This window comes from Penaeus japonicus, unplaced genomic scaffold (genome assembly GCF_977035675.1).
Source record: "Penaeus japonicus unplaced genomic scaffold, GWHDUDI00000001_assembly GWHDUDI00000002, whole genome shotgun sequence".
In the NCBI taxonomy this organism is placed as follows: domain Eukaryota; kingdom Metazoa; phylum Arthropoda; class Malacostraca; order Decapoda; family Penaeidae; genus Penaeus; species Penaeus japonicus.
In genome coordinates, this window is record NW_028234404.1 from 31,032,366 (window position 1) to 31,052,063 (window position 19,698).

At 51.7% G+C, this 19,698-nt stretch overlaps 1 protein-coding gene across 20 annotated transcripts in view; it reads left to right on the forward strand.

Moving 5' to 3' along the window:
- LOC122246490 (uncharacterized) overlaps nucleotides 1-19,698 on the forward strand; it is a 124,523-nt gene that overhangs the window by 64,303 nt on the left and 40,522 nt on the right. For 4 of the 20 annotated variants that reach the window (XM_043005068.2, XM_086549650.1, XM_086549628.1 and 1 more), the window contains exon 2: nucleotides 17,219-17,318. The exons of 12 other annotated variants lie outside the window; for them this stretch is intronic. The gene's annotated coding sequence lies outside the window, so the exon portion shown is untranslated. Of the gene's footprint in view, nucleotides 1-4,318; nucleotides 4,362-17,218; nucleotides 17,319-19,698 lie in introns of all 20 variants that reach the window. 4 more of the 20 variants (XM_043005069.2, XM_086549590.1, XM_086549661.1 and 1 more) reach the window with 2 other exon arrangements.

A 19,698-nucleotide genomic window follows, 5' to 3' on the forward strand; every position in this document is an offset into this window, starting at 1 on the left:
GCGGCGGGGAGAGGGGGAGGGGGAGGAAGAGTGGGGAGGAGGGCGCCGCGGCCACCAGGGAGGAGATGGAACACCAGACACGGAGGCTGATTTAAGGGGGAGAGATTGTCCGTGGCAGGAGGGCCGCCGGTCACAAGGATCCTCATGTGGGGAGGGAGGAGGGGGGAGGTGGGGAGGAGGGAAGGATTCAGTGGCGGACGGAGGGAAGAACGGGGGACGGAGAGACGCGAACCACGGCCAGAGGAGGAGGGAAGGAGGGGAAGAAAGATGTAGTGTTTGGACGGAAAGAGGTTTGAGAAATTGCACCGTAGGAATTTGAGAAGCTGCGGCGCGATAAAGGGACGGGTCAAAGACGGGAGGCAATACGTGCCTAATTAAATTTTCGGATATTTAAATCTGGGAAATGTGCAGGCAGCGTCATACGTATTACTAGCGGCAGGACGGGCTAATTTGTCGTTGTTTGGGTGGAGTGTGTGGGAAGGTGAGAGCCATTGTTCTCCGCCCTCTGTACCCAGGAAACTCAGGTTCACGACGTGCTGCACTAAGATGCCTTGTGCGGGGAGGTTGTCCTGTGTCCAACATGGCTACCTGGGTGGATGGAGGAGCTGTCATGGGGTGGAGGATGCCAGAGGCAGAAGGGCAGCTGGAAGTGTGGATGAAGCCGATTGGTGGAGAGCTGTGTGTGGCGATGTAGAGGGGAATGGCAGAATAGGTGGAGTGGGGAGGCGGTGATTGTCGCATCAAGTGATGTGCCGGCCAACCTTTACATCACATCATGCGGAGAACAATGAGTGCGGCGCCCGTGTTTGCGTGTTACCTGTTGTTGCGTCAAACTCGGGCTTCGGAAAAGCGCTGTGTGACGTGTGACGAGCGCGTGACGCCGCCTTTCGGGTGTTGCTAGGCCGTGTGGAGGCGACGTCAAGTGCGAAGATGCCAGACATGGTGCCGCCACCAAGCAAGGAGCGGTTCCGGCAAAATCCCGATGACGCTGATGCATTGGAAGTCCCCGAAATAGCGAGCGAGTCAACTTACGGAGAGAGGAACGTCGCCTGCCACACGAGTCGGTCGCTGTCGGGGGCGCGTTTCGGCATCTCGCAGCTGCTGTTCTGCGGGCTGTCATGAAGCAGCCTTTCCGCGAGGGCGACCGAGCCTGTGGTGATGACGGGGCTTCTCGCTCGCCGGGTGACGATGATACGGTCACTCAGCTCAGACCACGCGAGCCGTAATCGCAACGGCGAGCATTTAGACAATGAAAGCGCTGACGGCAGAAGCAGGTGACAGGCTCAAGGCACAGGCGACGGGCGAATCGGTGGAAGTGGCGCTGGTGTTGATGGCGGCGGTGATGAGGATAGTAATGGTGGTGGTGGTGGTGGCCTCCCCGCGAGCCTCTCCTTCCCGACCAGGCGACCCACTTGTGCAACCCTCGACCCCCCTCCCCCTCCACCCCACCCCACCCTCATCCCGGCCCCACCGCCACTTGAGGCCACGTGTGCCCTCCCGCTGCACGCAACTCACAACTACCCGAAGCTTATGATGTAATGGTGCTTAAAAATACCATTCTCAACCAGCATACCTGATATTGTCGCGCGTTATACATTTATTCTACGCAGAGGAAGGTGGAAGGGAAGGGTCACTTACTGCCACCTCTAAGTCTGTAATAGTAGATGACATAAATCTACGTAATTTATCAGTTGTCATGTATGTATCATGTTAGCACTGATCACAATGTATCGGCCTTGTAGATATATCGGGCGCACATCAGAAGCTGACTGCTTGGACCTACAACTCGAACGCGTGTGGAGTCAACGGAATGGCGAACCTTGCCACGATTTTGTGATTTCCCAGCCGTGCGCAAGAAACAAGTGATACCTCCGACCCACGCCCTCCACTGCGGGCGCACACGGCGGCGTCCAGCTGGAGCCGCTCGCTGGAAGAAGCAGAGAGGAAGCAAGCAAGTCTACCAGTAAAAGCGAAATTATGCGCAGACTGTCGCACAGGCAAGCAAGTAAACAAACAGGGACTCAGAGCCAAACAAGTTATGAAATCATGCAACTGGCAGATACCAATGGAAGGAAATCGTAAAGAGAATGAGCACTGTAACAAGTAAACAAACAGACAAGTAATCCACTGAACGTAACGGAAAAAGTCTGCGGAACAAACGGAGCGAGGGAGTGCGTGGGGATGCTGGTAGAAAAAGGAGAAGGAAGGAGAGTGATGGTGATTGTAGCAATAGAGAGGGAAGGGAAGGCGCGATAGGAGGGCAAGAGGAGCCTTAGTGGGACGGACTTGTTAGCAGTGATGGTAGAATGAGTCTAGTAATAGTGATGGCACGAAGATGGTGTTCATGATGAAATGGGACTGTCAGAGGGACCCTGTGCCAGCTGCAAGCCACCTGCTGCCTCCGTCTGCCTCCGTCCTCCGCCAGGCCCAACTTGCTGCTTGTGGAGTCGAGGACGACCAGGTTTCCCCGGTGTTCTCCTCCGGGCCGTGACCACGAGGCCTCGCGCCTTTTGCCTCCCCGCATAGCGCTTCTGCATAACTGCTCCTTCGCACGAACGCAGCAGAACACATTGTTCGCTGTATTAAAAACGTTCTCAATCTTAGCTCTGGTGATCGGCTCCTGTGTAACCGTTCAGGTTCAGAGCTAAGATGATATTTTAGGGAAGTTGAGGAACTCTGATTGCACGCGCGTGCAAACGCTCTTTCTCTCCCTCCCTCCCTCTCCCTTCTCTCCCTCTCTCCCTCTCTCCTTCCCTCCTTTCCTCCCTCCCTCCCTCCCTCCCTCCCTCCCTCCCTCCCTCTCTCTCAGACACATACTCACGCATGCACACACGCAATTACTATCGCTAATTTGCGCCTTCAAGAGCACTGCCGAACACAGTTGCAGTGCATTAGCAGCGGGATTCTTACATTGCCTCCTTATCGAAGATGTAAAAGAGGAATAAAAATCTATTTTGGGCGGTGTCGATGGAGGTTTATGCTATGATACTTACAATTACTGATGGTAAGGCATGGAGAGAGAGAAAGAGCAAGAGCAAGAGGGGCGAGGGGAGAGGGAGAGAGAAAGAGAGGAGTTTCATGAGGAAGGAGGAAGAGGGTAGGAAAGAGAGAGATAGAGGTTTGTGAAGAGGATTAGAAGCGAAGGGGAAGCAGAGAGGTGAGGAGGATGACGAGGAAGGGGAGGGAAGCAGGAGGAGAGGAACGGTTAGCGTAGGAAATGTAGAAATAGAAGTCAGATAAGAGAAAGTTGTAGTTAATGGCAGTAATAATGCCAGTCTGAACTGAAGTGCGGCGAGGGAACATGAATATATAGTCTTGGGGATAGCGTGGTCCTCGGGAGGGGCACTCGGTCGTTCGCTCAGGGAAGAGAACCTGCTCACGACTGCAAACGACGCAGCTCGTCTTGACACTCTTGTCTCCCAAGTTCGTGCTCCAGACTTATTGACGTGCAAATTATGATTATTCATGTATCGCAGAGTCACAGCTATAGCTATCTATTCCAGCGGTAAAAGTACGAAGGGGTGAGGGGGGGGCATACCAGTGAGACAATAGAAAGGCGAGACGACCTAAGTTTAACTGAGATCCGACGTCGAGTCAGTGGGGGTCCAGCTAGGAGATAACCGGATAGTCCAGCCACACGTTCCGACCCGCCTTTGACTAACGGCGCCACGCACGCCGTGTCATACCCGACCCGAAGAAGACATTCGCCGTTATTAACAAAGTATATTTAGTCGTGTCTGCGGCCCTGGCGGCACACGGGGAAAACGGAAGGCAAGCAAGCGAATGTACGGGCAGCGGGAGGGAGGGAGGGAGGGAGGGCGAGCGCGGCGTCTAACAGGAGAGCAGCAGGAAGATTGAAGCCGAGCAGGAGGGAGAGGGCACTGAGTCATTGTTATGGAAGGGTCGGGCGAGGTAGGGAGATAAAATGTGTGAGTGGACGGGGAGAGGGAGAGGATGGATTAACCCACGAGGAAGAGGGTTGGGGAGAGGGCCTGGCCTGACTGATGGTGAGACGGGGGAGGAGGAGGAGGAGGAGGAGGAGGGTGTCGTGGCTGGACGAAGGACAGTGGGGAGGTACGAAAAATAACTTGTTGAAGTGGTGATGCTTAAGTGAAGGCTGTCATGGGAATAGGGGCGGTAATACAGTAATGGGAACCACGCTCTATTTTGCTTTAGGTGCATTTCCGTGAGGTTGTGGATGGTGCGTGGACGCGTTCCTGTATCATAGTATTTCCTTGGGAGTCCACCGTGGCTGTGATGATTGAAGGCGTAGTTTCATTATCAGATTATTAATGTTTATTTTTTTCTTTCTTTCCAGGTAAGCTGTTTCTTCTGAGATCGACTAAGAGTACCCGTTACACGTGAGTTCCAAATAAATGAACTGATTTGTCTTGCTAAAACGGTGTTTGTTGTGTTGATGATGTGCCAGAGCATGCAAAGGTGACAAGGACTATTTTTCATATTCCGCTTCAGACCCAGACGTTGTTGATCAGACATCTATCTCATAGGAGCATAATGCATAAAACAGGTTGCAAGCATTGTTTTCTTTTCTCTCTTTTTTTTGTAAAGGTTTTCTGGAAAGCTTTTGTCGATTATGAATCCTACTTCAACCGAGACTGATTACCTTTTTTGCCATGCAGATTAATAATCTGTTAAAGGCCTTTTGGCTCTTCCTTCTAAATTAATTTGTAATCTGGTTTGCCCCCCCCCCTCCCATACCATCTGTGATTTCTTTGTCTTCTGGTGGTACTTCTGCGACCAGTTATACATTGGAGTTTGGAAGAGTACGGCAGCGTGGGATACCAAAGGATCCGGCTCCGATTTCTTGGTCCGGCGAGTCGAGTGTGATGACTTCGTGTCGGGAAAAGGCTGAAGTGAGGAGACGAGGAGGCGACTCTGCGAGGACGAGTGCTGTGACGTGCGAGGAGCAGCGGGCGGGATACGGGCGGCCGGGTGGGCTGCACGAACGTCAGGTGTGGCGGGCGCGGCGCGGGGTGGGCGGCGGAGAGGAGCTGAATATTTGATAGGCTGGTGGCGGGCTCAGGACGCTGCTCGGGACGGTGATTCCCGGTGGACGCTCACCACATTGATCACCACTCCGCCACCACACGGCCACCACACGGCCACCACCACTAGTACCACTGCCACTAGTACCGATGCCCGGCGATTCATTTAAGCGACGCCACAACCACACCACCATCACAACCGCCACCGACGCTTTCACCATCCCCGCAGTCGCCGTCGCTTCCAGCACAACCGCTCTTACTAACATCACCACAGTTTCCACCGCAGGCAGACTCCACTTCCACCTGCGCCCCACTTGCCCTTCCACCGCTAATACCAATATGACTCCCAGCCAGTTCAGGAGGTCCAGTCCCCATAACAGAGGCCATCACTTCTATCAGACTCCCCTGCTAGTAGCCTTGTTAGGTGCACCATCTATCGCGGGGTCGTGTGTTACACCATCTGGCGTCTGTGACACGGAGCTGTGTAGCGAGGTAGCATCCATGATAAGCTTTGCTCCTCCGGGTGGCGGCGTCACCTGAGCGTTCTGCCTGCCGCTCCTTCAATAATTCAACGACACTTCGTAGACACCATGGTGCACTCACGACTCTACCGGGCCACACCTCCTCTTTCCCCGGTTCACAGGGCCAGCTCCAGCTCCAGCTCGCTTCCGCTCTCGCTTCTCTGGTCGCGGGAGCTTGGCATTACGGTCGTGCCGGCATCACCTTAATTCACTGGCGGAGATGAAGGCGGCGCGGCTGTGCTGGGAAAGGAGAGGGTGGAGGAGAAAGGGGAAGGGGAAGGGGAAGGGCAGGGATGGCGGGGCTTTACCCCCCGTGGCCTGTCGGGGCACCAAAGGGGAAGCGAGGGCGAGCTCAGAGCTGAGTGGAAACGAGATGTGATACGTCACTGCTCTGATGTGCATCAAGATGGCATAAAATAGCGTGGAGGTGCCATATGTAGCGATAACAGTGGATATCTTGAAAGAAGATTGAACGCATTCCGATCCACGGCATATTTGATTACAACTTGCGTACTGTCATACCAGTCGAATTATACTTTGATTAATTACGAAACGATGTTTTAGTCGATGCCACGTCCACGTGCCATGTCTCATTCGTGGCCAGACCGTGAAAACTCACGTGATTCGGTGGACATTGTGGTGGACATTCGTGCCTGATCGGTACTGGTGACATGTAAATTGCTGGCGTCGGAGTATTGGGGTAAATAGGTGAGCATGCGACCGGAGTGGGCGGCATGATGGGTATTACGAGCGTGGACAGAGGTGTTGCAACGAGTTGCTAATTGTAAGTGTTAATGCTAATATTATGTAGACAGTGGGTGGGGGGTCGACGTGTGCGAGGTGGGTGAGGCGGTTACGTCCTCCGTGGCTCCTTGCTGATCACCACGCACATTATCACACTCATCGTGTATCATTAGGGTCATCACCACGCTCATCACTACGTCATTACTACCAGCACCCCGCCCACCATGTGCACGCGAAGTCAGTGTTTTTCATGCAAGACAACGAAAGGACATAGAGATGGCGCGTGTAATGAACCCTAATGACGCACGTTGTTTACCTAAGATCTGAAGAAAAGGTAAAGGTAGCGGATGACTCGAGTTTTCGAGTTTTGTCGGCGGACAGCACTTGCTGAATAGATGGCTGACTGACTTGGGGGGTTGCGGGTTAATAACGCACCGCAAGATGGCCGAGAACTGATAAAGACAGTGACACATCAACAGCTGCAGTGACATCGGCCAACGCACCCGGCCATGCGAATATGATATACGAAGTCGGCATCAACCTGTTTCCAACCCCTGCCTCGGACTTCGAAAACTGTGCGAAACTTCGACTGCCCACTTTACCGAAGTTCGCATGTGACGATGGGTGGGGTTCGATGTGGTTGCAGGCTGCATCGGCTACGTTAGATGGCCGCTTGGGCACTTGCTACTCGTTTCCCCTGCTAAGATGTTTCGTTATCACGTTTGTGGTGGAGGATAGAAGGGACAGGCATGGCTGGGAAGGCAAGGGCACTACGAAACCCACTGGATGACAGGGCGGAGGCCATTGATATGTTCAAGGTCCGCAAACAGACTTCTGTTGGGTGTGTACATGGCCAGATGGTGCGGCCGGGGTCCGCTTGCGATGCCCGTGTGTGACTCCACAACTGGGCACTCCTTGCCAGTACTAGTTTACTGCAGGATACCGCATGTGGCAGTGCGTCGTTTCCTCGCTCCACACATTCAGGGGAAATGCGTCGAATGATTTTATATTTGCGTAATGCAGCGTTGTTTTACTGTCTTGGACGCATCCTACCACAAAACAGATTTTGACGCTTAAATTCAAGCATTTCCGAACATGGCTAAAGAAAAATTATGGTAACGACTATTATATAGAAACCTTGGAATATTATGTGAATATGAAGATTTCCTTCGAAAAGCTCGCTATAAGTTTTCTCGCCTGTGTGTTGACTGACGCGATTGCACGAATTAGATCCGGTATTCGGCTGGCAGTATGCAAGGTGCTGTAATTGCGTGTCCATGGTGCACGACACACACGGCTGATTCCCCGGTGCGCCCGGCCCTGGCAAGGCTGAGCCGAGCCCCTGCCACAGGGTTTATACGAAATCAGCGCAGGTAGCGTACAGAGGGATGGGGACGCGAAGGAGGATGGCGCATGTGCGAATGATGCCACTCGACTTGGGGATGAGGTCAGCCAGCGTGGGCCGCGATGTGGCACCCCCACCCGCACCGTGCACTTCACGCCCGCCATCCTCCCGCCCACACGCCCGCCAGCCATCGCCCACATACCCCCGATAATCTGCATTGCCTTCACCTTCAGAAGGGATGTGGCGCAAAGCGCTGCCATGGTCGACGCATTCTCAGCCCCGGCGCTGGAGATGAAGCGGGACAGGTGATTCTCTATTGAAATTCACTGCTGAGATTGAGATCTGGTAGAGCCGGGTTTTCGCAACTGCTTTTGTTTTAAGAGAATACGGACGCGTCATTGTCGCATCATCACTCGAGATCCACACGTTTGTAAGAAATCCGCCTTTAATGAGGTACATTATCAGTTGTCCCCAATGCGTATGCGAAATTACTTAAGATGACGAAAAACTCTGAAAATTAACGATAGTCAGTGTTTGTCTACCATACCATAAGATATTCTATAGCGTACATGTTTTTTTTCTCGTAAATTACACAAAGCTTCAAAATCACCTAACACCTCAGTGCTTGCTTGGAGTAAGAGAGAACTCGATGTAAATATTACATATGTCTAATCTATTACCAAGCAAGAGGTTTGATGAAAAGCTCATGAGAAGTAAAAGTTCTTGGGCAATGGTTGTATGCTATCTGTCTCACGACACAGTCCGTCTCACACGCTGCGGATTCAGAGCTCGCCTGCCAGCCAAGTGGGACCCCACCTGCATCGCAGCCGCTGCGGCGCTACCAGCTGCTGCCTCGCTACCACTACTACCACTAATGTTGCCATTTCCGATTCCTTTTCCCAAAGCCAGTTTGGGACCAACTGGCCATGACCTATCGAGTTGCAGGACGTGGTGAATGTTGAGCGCGGGGTCCCTCGGCCCCACGTGAATTCCCTGTATGCCTCCCATCGCACTCATTCCCGGAATTATCTTCGGATTCCTGACTCGATAGGAAAGCTGCAGTGCGATATGACGGACCTCGTGTCAGAATGCATGATCGCGGTCATGGAAAATACGAGACAGGCAGTACCTCGGCGCTCGGCGAAGAGAGCTTCTCCCTCGTGCCAAGAGGTGTGTCTGAAGGGCTAATTGTTTGTTTTTTTCTCGTGCTGCGTGGAAGAAGGGCGGTCGTCAGGGTATTGGGTGTTTCTACGACGCACCCTGAGTGTGTTGTGCTTCTGCCGCCACGCACTCGCAAGCACCGCCGTGAATTGCGCTGGAGATATACAGGAAGGTTCTTCATTTCGCAAGTATATCAGGCAGTGATTTAATGGCGACTTGCTTGAGCCGGCGTGGCGTGGCGGTCGGGCGGACCACAGGTGTTGTGCCGCTCCCTGCGTGATTACCTCGTGCGTCAGTCCCACACCGCTGTATCCCGACCCCACGCCGCTGTATCCCCGCCCCTCGCCGCTGTATCCCCTGCCCCTACACCTCCGTACCCCTCCTCGCGCCCCAGTTATCGGTATGATAATGACCTATGACGTATTAGTGGTGTGGATATGGATAGGAATAAGTCACAGGAATGCGTGTGAGTCTAGGTCTATTCTCCTTCGACTTTTTCTTAACTTCGTGTCAAGGCCTCCTGTCCGTCCTTGTTTCCTCCCTTCCTTCGTGTCCCTTCCTTTTGCCACCCATCCTTTCTTCCTCCTCCTCCTCCTCCTCCTCCTCCTCCTCCTCCTCCTCCTCCTCCTCCTCCTCCTCCTTCTTCTTCCCCCCTTTATCCTCTGTATCCTGACCCCTTCACCCCCACCCACCTCCCGAGTTGGACAATGGCTAGTCTTCTATACAACATTTTCACATTGACCGGATGTTAACTGCTTCCTCTAGCGACGTCGATCTCGGCGGTATTGTTTTCACACTCTAGTTATCACTGTTCTTGGCTCTTTGGTGGAACGCACGTACACATGAGGATGCACGCACGCACGCGAATACACACACACACACACACACACACACACACACACACACACACACACACACACACACACACACACACACACACACACACACACACACACACACACACACACTTGCACACACACACACACACACACACACACACACACACACACACACACACACACACACACACACACACACACACACACACACACACACACACACACACACACACACACACACACACACACACACACACACACACACACACACACACACCACACACACACACACACACACACACACACACACACACACACACACAACACACACACACACACACACACACACACACACACACACACACACACACTTGCACAAACACACACACTTGCACACACACACACACACACACACACACACACACACACACACACACTCAAACACACACACACACACACACACACACACACACACACACACACACACACACACACACACACACACACACACACACACACACACACACACACACACACACACACACGCTTGCACACACGCACTCTTGCTCTCTCACATTCATTCATATGTATACTCTTACTCACTCACTCACACACAATCACGCCCCTCACACTCACTCTCACTCGGAATCACGCCAACTCATATTCATTAACACTCGGTCTCACACTCACATACACACTCTCTCTCTCCTTCTCTCCCTTTCTCCCATTTCCCCTGTGCGCGCGCGCGTGTGGGTGTGAGTGTGAGTGCGTGTGAGTTTGAGTGTGAGTGTGCGTGTGTGTGTGCGCAAAAGTTTGTGTATGTATATGTATGTGTATGTGTGTGCAAAAGTTTGTGTATGTGTTTATATAAGTGTGTGTATGTGTATTTGTATGTGTGCAAAAGTTTGTGTATGTGTTTATGTAAGTGTGTGTATGTGTGCAAAAGTTTGTGTATGTGTTCATGTGTGTTTTTGTAAGTTTGTGTGTAAGTGTGTAATTGAGTGAGTGAGTGAGTGAGTGAGTGAGTGAGTGAGTGAGTGAGTGAGAGAGAGATGGGGGGAATGGAGGACGTGTGATCGATAGCCAGCTCGGCGAGGCTTCCGCGACGTCTGCCGATCACCGCACCGCTAATGAGTCGCGCGCCCGCATCCTCACGCCCTCACTCGCGTCCGCTCCCCTCCCCTCCCCCCCCTCCCGCCTTGCCTCCTCCCTACCCCACCTAACCCCTCCCTATCCCGTCTCGCCCTCCCCCACCCCCACACCCTCCCTCACTCCTGTTTGCGTGAGGGTCGCTCCTCCTTAGCAGAGCGAGCGCCTTCGCCGTAAGGTTCGCCCGAGCACATGAGCTCCGCCATTAGTGCTCCTCCCTCCCCCTCCCTCCCTCCCTCCCTCCCTCCCTCCCTCCCTCCCTCCCTCCCTCCCTCCCTCCCTCCCTCCCTCCCTCACCCTACAAGCATTAGTTGACCACACCTGTGTATACATCTCGCCCTCACTCTACAACCACTTGTAACAGTTGTTTGATCAATTAATGTGGGTCGGTGATAGCTGGATAATGTAAGTACACACGGCTCTCATATCCCTGCAGGGGACTCTCAGTTGCCACCCACGCATCTACGACTCGAATGGACCAAGAAGTGAAACAAACAAACAAAGAAGCAAGAATGTGCCGGCGTGACCCAACGAATGGCCAAGCGTTGGGCAGCGACAGAGTCTGTAGCTTATGATGCAACGAATGACTGACCGACTGACTGACTGGTGGTGGTGCAGTAGCCAAGCGGCACCGCAACCAGCCGCGCCGACACCGACTGGAGATGGAATACGACCTAAGTTTGCTTCTTCAGGAGGTCGATGGACGGCAGAGAGTGCCCGATAATGCCGAGGTGCAGTTCCGAGCCTCGGTGTCCCAGTGGATAGTTAGTTCTACAGCACATTGATATAGGCATCCTCCTTATTACGGTCAACACATGTCCTCCTCACCTCATGTTAGACCTCATTTTTTTTATTGTCCCTCTCTTTCAAATTCTCTCCATTTGTCTAGGTTATCTCATCCCCCCCCCCCCCTGACTGGATGAGCTGATCGGCGCTTGTAGCTTCCTTCCCATCGCCAGTCTTCTTGTATCGACTGTTTCCTCTGTTTTGGGAGGTATTCATTCTTCAGTAGGAAGTTGAGGTTGTCTAAAGTTGACCCTCGGCCACGTCCGTGCTCGAAGCTCTTTGTTTGCTTGTTTTTCATTTATTAGCCTATGCGAATTATCTGCCCGACTGGCATACGCAGAGCCCTCTTTTAAAGTATATTTATGCTGCAGATATTTCGTTGTGGATGAATGACTCACGACACAAGGAAACTTCCTTGTACTTGTTTTGTTACATGTGAGTTGCCGATGGTAATGATACGAGTGTTTCGTTAATGGTGCAATCTGTATTGTACTTAATAATATGTTCAATGCATCGATATAAACGAAAAGAACATTATCAGGCCAATTTTGAAATCATATGGGTGGCAATTAATGTGAAACAAAGGAAAAGATATGCTGAGGCAATTAGACTTTGTCCTCCATATGATGTGACTGAACTCGACCCTAAATGCATCAGCCTTTGTCCCGATGACTGAGGTAAAATGTTTTTACGAGCACAAAAGAATATTAATTATCTGTATCTGCATTATGATAATTTTGACGTGGATATTGTGTTCAGTGTTAGACGAAAAAAGGGTAAAAAATGTCTATTAACATTTACATATTTCATCGGGATTCTATCATTCTTTGGCGTGAAGCAAGTGAGCATCGGGTTGGGCGGCCGGGATGACCCTTTTACCGCAAGGGAGAAAGAGCAGAGCGACAGAGAAGGGACGTTACGTAACTTAAGGGCACACGGACACACTAAAGAACATGATGGACAGAACACGAACCACATACAATCGCTTGACCCCCATGTTCGGCACACGCCCCCCACAAAAATTGCTCTGTATTTTATTTTAGACATTTGAGATATACTCAGGATCATGTACTTGCTCAACCAAGATGCTCACAGACAAACATGATACGGCGAACGGGATGTTCCACGCTGCGACGTCTAGACACACAGGTGTGATGTGGTCATTCAGCAAGTAATTACGGCGACTTGCTAATACATAACGCCCCGAATCATGACTTGGTTTCTCAGGTCGACCGGAGTTCTTGTGCCTTGATTTTTTTTTTAACTACTATGGCCGTTTCATTTTCTTTCCAAAAGCAACATGAAGCTGAAGATGTTGCATGTGCATTATTGAAGCAATAAATTGCAGAATATAGTATAGTGTTGGAATATTGGTAAGGTATTAATGTTGCATTGTGTAGCCTAGGATATTGATGAGAGGCGGTGGGTGGGCCGTGGCGCTACAACAGGACCCGGGAGCTTGGACGCTCAATCATGCATGGGGATCCGGCCGCTACCTGGCTGCTGGGACCGCCCGCTCCCGCCACGCGGATAAAACGCTAAAATGGTTCGGCTTGATACACCGGCTGAAAGCGACCCTCTCGTCGTCTGCTGAACGCTCGCGGCCCTGCCCTTGCCGCCACTTCCGCACGCCCTTGTGCCGCGGCCCTGGGGCACCGAGGGGCGCCGCCGCCGCCCTCAACCCAGACGGCGTCTCTCGCTTTGTCACAGGACGGGCCGCACTTGAATATCCTGCTACTCTCTTCTTCAACATTAATACACCTGATATTCGCTGGATATATGGTTGCTTCTACAATATTACATATAAATGTAAATGTGTTTATTTATATATATATATATAGTGTGTGTGTGTGTATGTATGTGCGCGCGCGTGTGCATGTATATATGTATCTATATGTTTGTATGTATGTATGTTTATATATATGTGTGCGTGCTTGTGTGTGTAATATGCTTACATACAAACACGTGGATTTGATACTAAAGACGATTTGTGTGTAAATCTTTTATCTTAGAAACGGATATGGATATTGACTTGAATATGTTTGCTTCTCTTTAGGAGTTTTGGAAGAATGTTGATTTTTTGGCGATCGCAACACGGCGGATGAGAAAGGCGAAAATCTCGATCATCTTACATAATGGCTGAAGTGATCTTTGTCACATCCAGAATAGTACACACACACACACACACACACACACACACACACACACACACACACACACACACACACACACACACACACACACACACACACACAGAGACGCGCGCGCACATATACATATACACATATACATACGTTCGCGCGCGAGTGCATGCATGCCAGTCTGTCTCACTCTGAATATGTGAAAAGCTCACATAAGTTTTACTCTATACCGGGACGATTGCGCTGCCCTTATCTGCCAGTGCTTGCACAGGAGGGTGGAGTCGATATTTCTATGGACATATGTATATTGTTTGTGTTTTGGGTCATTTACGTGTGTAAAATATAGTGCACTTGTATTTTAAATGTGACCCGCGGTGATAGAAACGAAACGTATTATGATCCTGCGATCCTGTTCGCAGATTTGAGCGAGAAAGAGAAAAAAAAGAGTCTCTGACTAGCCCCCGCCTCGCTCAGGTTTACCTGGAAAATGCTATGCTTTGAAGGTGCGGTATCGAGTGTGGGTCAGACTTCAAGTTAAGATGACGAGGCTTCACAAGTGCAGGGAAAGCTTCGAACACTTAAGAGGTCTAGTCATTTAGACTCGTTTGGTCCTTCGCTCGCCCTCCACTTCCCTACCGTACCTTCCCTCTTTCTCGTATGCGTAGGTGCACTCATCAATATTATGCATACACATCCAAAAGCGCTCGTACACTCAGTCATTCACTCACTTACTCGGCACTCCCCCCCCCTTTCCCCTCCTCTCCCCTCTTCCCCCTTCCACCTCCCCATCTTCCCCCTTCCACCTCCCCATCTTCCTCCCTACCCCTCCCCCTTCCCCCTCCATGCTCTCTCACACGTGCTCAGCCACACCTCCGCGGGACGCACAGACGAAGGAGGCGTAGCGAGGGGGATTGAAGGAGGCGCAGTGAGGAGGATTGAGTGGTCAGTGATGAGTGAGGCGAGCAGGTTGGAGTCAGCGGACGGGGTCATGAGTCGAACTGCGTTGCTTTGTTGTATCGCGTCTCTTATTCGCCGTCTGCCAGGAGGGCGGGGGGCTGGCTGGCTCAGGGCCCGAGACTGATTAGAACGTGGATGAGGCTAGCTGAGAGAAAGAGGGGATCGCACGGATGGAGAGAGGGTGAGGCTTTCGCTTGGTAGTCATCCGGAGGTCGAGGAGGAGGGACGCCGTGGACCTAGACGCTTGAAGTCTCCCTTGAAGAAGTGCGGGAGCCGATTAGCGTCGAGTCGATGACCATCGAAGAGTCATGAAGGACAGCAGGAGACCTCTCTGCCTTGCAATGTTGCTTTGGATGTGGAGGAGTTCTGGATCGACGCCGGGTCTTGGGAAAAGCAAAACAAAACAAACACATTTTGGCACTGGCCCTCATTTTGCATGGGCTCGGGAGTGAAGTAAGCATGTGACAAAGATGCCCTCTCCGTGGTTGCTATTTCTTCTTACATGCGGGCTGCTTGTGCCTGCATGCTAGTATGCCTTTCTCCCACAGGGGTCACTATAATTCCGTATTTTGAAGGATTGAAAATGTCTAAAATGAAAAAAAAAAAAAGAAATAGAAAATGTGTGCACAAGGACGTGAGTGCACTCGGGAGAAAGGAGAGACGGATACGGATGGTTTGGCCGAGGGGAGCGTAGCAGGATGACCGTAGCAAGAGAATATGGAAGGATGATGGCAGCCTCAGTGGAAGTGGCAGGGGTGGCGCCCGGCAAGAGTGGCTGGTGCATACATACACACACACACGCACACACACGCGCGCGCGGTGGCCATACGCTCCCCACCTCCTCCTGCACGCTGCCCATATCTTTTTACCAAGTCCAATATATCCGCGCAGGGAGGGGACGGTCAGACTACACACTGCTGCTTCTGGGGCGATGGTGATGGTAGTCATGCTGCAGGAATGGCGTGCTAGTGGTTATAATGCTGGTTTCTTGGTAGATGGTAGTTGGACTGGTAGTTACGTTGCGGTAGGCGGTGAAGGAAAGGTAGTTCGCTGCTTTGATTAGTGTGACCTTGGTAGTTATGATGCAGTGTTCGCTGTAGAGGTGGTTAGGGTGCGCGAGTTCGGTGGTAGGAAGGGCGGCACGGACCTAAGAACTCATTTAGTAAATTAGCCACAAGGGGAAGGGTTGGCGTCCCGGATGAAGGATGGTTGGTCTGTCCCCCCATCAACCCCCCCCCCTCCTCGCCACACACACACACACACACACACACACACACACACACACACACACACACACACACACACACACACACACACACACACACACACACACACACACACACACACACACACACACACACACACACACACTCACATTCACATTCACATTCATTCATTCGCGCGCGTGTGCGCATTCGTACCCTAGGTCTCACAATATCTTTTCAAATACACCTTCGAATCACATCACATACTTCAGGGTTTAATCACATTGTAATCGAGCATTCTCCTCAAGAATTCCGACAGTAGTAGCGCTCGCCGAGAACGGCGCTAGAGGTTTCAAGTGCCATGAACGTACGAGTCACATTAGGGGGAGGCAAAAGTTTCGCCGACGCTTCGGTTATGCAGCAGCTCAGTGCCCTGAATCCCTGCTCTACTCCGCCTTTCGCCCTGTACACGTCTACAGAGTTGCAGGAGAGAGAGAGAGAGAGAGAGAGAGAGAGGGGGGGGGGGAGGCAGGCACTGTAGTCACTGTAGGAACGTACCTTTTTACACTAACGAAGCGCGCATAGGCCCTACTGAAGGCTAGAATGATGTGCATATATTTGTTCAATGTACGTGATGTCGGATATGCGTGCGTCTAGAGGCATTCTTTGAGAGATTTGCAATTGGATAATTAACTACAGAAAATGCTGCATTTTTTCAAGCATTATGATACTTCAGTTTACCTGCTTGAGATGATAATGATAATGTGGGAATATTTTTTTGTGAACTTTGACAGATGCCTTTTCTAGATATTGCATTATGCTCACATTCTATCGTTATCATAAATACATAAGACACTGCGAAAGGGGAGTAGGCGCTTTGCATCACAGATTGTTATAGTGACTACAGGTAGAGGAACTACGCATGGGGCTACATGCCAAGGTCAGGCAGATGAGCAGGTTGAATTGGTCTATATTCTCGGTTGCAGTTGGAAGTTGCTGGTTGATGAGTGGGACGCCGACGCGCCACCGCAAGAATCAGCCGGAAGGGGAGCTGTAGTTGCACATTTTTCAGCGTTTAATAAGTGATCGGGCGTGGTGCGCGACATAAAGGTATTGTGCCGGCATGGATCGGCGTTGTTGCGACCCGAATGAATGCGGTTGTCGTGCCGCGACGCGATGGTTGATGGCGTATCATCCGAGCCGAGTCTTGGCCACAGCGTTTTTATCGGCCGCGCCAGAATTAAATGAGAATGACAGTGCGGGAAAATGATCGTGAGTGTCCACTGGTATATATATGCTCTTCGCTGCTGACATATGTCTTTTCATTTTAAACTAATGAATGTTTTTTTTTTTCCTTCTTTCAGGTGAGTGTTGGTGTATAGCCGTGTGTAAAGGTTCGTTGCCGACATGGTGTGCCACTGCGCATCCATCTAGTGCCGCCGCGCCGCCGCGGAGCTGGTCAAGGTGAGTTGAACGACGTAGATGACATTGGCTATGATGAGTAAGCCCATGACACCCATGTTCTGAGGCAGTGCAGGCCTAGAGGCGGGATAGAGTTGGCTAGAGGGAACGGACACGGCCAAGGATGTGTGGGCGGTGAGTGAATGATGAATGCAGAGTCGGATACGTATAATGCGAGGTGAGTGACAGGCGTCTCCAGATGGGTCAATGACGAGCTGAGTGCATGTGGTGAATACCAAGTGCATAGACGACGTGCTGTGGGTGCGGCTGGTAGTGAGTTACAGGACACATGGTGTGGGCAGTGAGTCAGAGTAAGGGACACGTCACCAACGCCAAATGGGCTTACAGCGTCACCACACACACTCACGCACTCACTCACTCACTCACTCACTCACTCACTCACACCACTCACTCACACCTCTCACTCAACCACTCTCCCTCCATCTCTTTCCCTCACACTCACACTCCCTTGTTCTCACTCTCTCCCTCCCTCCCTTTCTCTCACCCCCCTCATATCCTCACTCTCACTCCCTTGCTCTCACTCTTTCTCTACGTTCATCACTCTCTTTCACACACACTATATATCAGTGTATGTCTATGTTTATATAAATGTGTGTTTGTCTCTATCTGTTTATCTATCTGTGTATCCACTTTTTTTTTGTATGCGTGCGTGAGTTTGTGCCTGTAATATATACTTGTGAATTACGCATAGAACGACGAGTGGCGACGTGTGACAGACAGGTCTCATGACGGTAGGACCCGTACTCGATGCAATGCAATGCACTTGCGAGGGAAATGAGCGCGAGGTCCTGGCACCGCCGCACGTGGAGAGGTCGCTGACACGCCGCGCCGCCGCCGTTAACGACTTGCTCTATTCTTAGTCGGTGCTTGTATCGCCGCTCTGCCTAGCCTCCCGCCTCCCCCGCCCCAGCGACGCCGATGCTGGAAGGGGTGCTGCTGCTGCTGCTCCTCCTCCTCCTCCTCCTCGACTTGCGGGCGGGAATGAGGGCGGGCGAGGGGCGGGTGTCATTCACGGAGGAGAGGCAGGCTGGCTGGATGGAGGGGAGGCCATAATGAAGTAATGATACTGGTGGTGAGTGATGATGCAGGCTGGCGGCGAGAGGGGCAGCCGCAGCCCGGCGCTACGAACACACGCAGCGGTGACAAAGGACGGCTAGCGAACAAAAAAAATCTGGCCGGCGCGCAAGACCGGGGCGTTGGAGGGGGAGGAGACTAGTAGCGGTGGTGATTGTAGTTGTAGTCGTAAGGGGGATGGCAGGAGCGGCGAGGAAAATAACGCGAATAGCAAGGGAAATGGTATATGTGGGCGTTGGTAATGGTAGGAGAGTAGAGCCGACGGGAATCGGGGTTAATGGGGAAGTGTTGTCTCCTGGAGGTGTCATTAGGCACGTAATGGGTTGACATAGTGGGTATTCGTCTACCAATCCCAATCATGACCAAGTATACGCGCCGGTCATGAGGTTAGACTGCGCTCTGGCATTGTTGTTGCAAAGGTAGCAAAATCTATATTTCAACAGGAAGGTGAAATGATGAGGCATATAGCCTAAGGGGCTATATGTTAACGCGAGGCAGATATACCCTGAGTTTCATCTTTGGCTATTACTTCTGCAATAAGTGAACATGATGAACGGGCTTTGTTCTTTGGGAAATTGAAAATAGAGGATGATGGATCACTGTCGTCCTGCTGCGTGGCGGGGACGTCGTGTCCTGAGTCGGTGCGGAGGCCGCGGGTAACGAGTATTACAGGAGATCTCCCTTATCAGGCAGGGCTGGCCGGGCTGTGTCGCGCGTTGACGTTGGCCGTTTGGTGCGCGGCGCGCCTTTCTTTGTCCGCTCAAGGAACAGGGGCTCGCCTCGCCAAGCGGAACTCGTACGTGTCTTTGGATTGTTAGTTTTAGTTAAGAAACGTTAGTCGCCATATCGCAAGATTGGAATAAGCGAATAAGTGATTTTGGTATGTTTCACGAAGGACCGCCAGAGTAGACTGACTACGCGAGGAATTTGAATGCGTGTGTGCGGCGGTCTTCGCACGAGCTGCGTGGCGGGAAGGTTCGCGGCTGCTATGAGGAGGGAGATTTTTCCGCTCATGTTGACAGTTCACAAAAAATGGCTGGGCGAGTCGCGGCCGCCTTCCAGCAAGAATTTGCTCCCGGGAAGCCGCCATGTGAGAGCCGTCAGCTGTACGTGGGGCCGCGTACTGTGCGGGTGCGCTATTCCTTGATAATGTCGGTGGAAGGAGGCGGGGGGTGGGGGGTGGGAGGGGGGCACCTGGGTATTTTATTGCCTTTGTTCGTTACCGTTACAACAGTATCTTCAGTTACCTGGAGTTGGTTATGGAATTTCAGCAGAGTTATATAAGAAA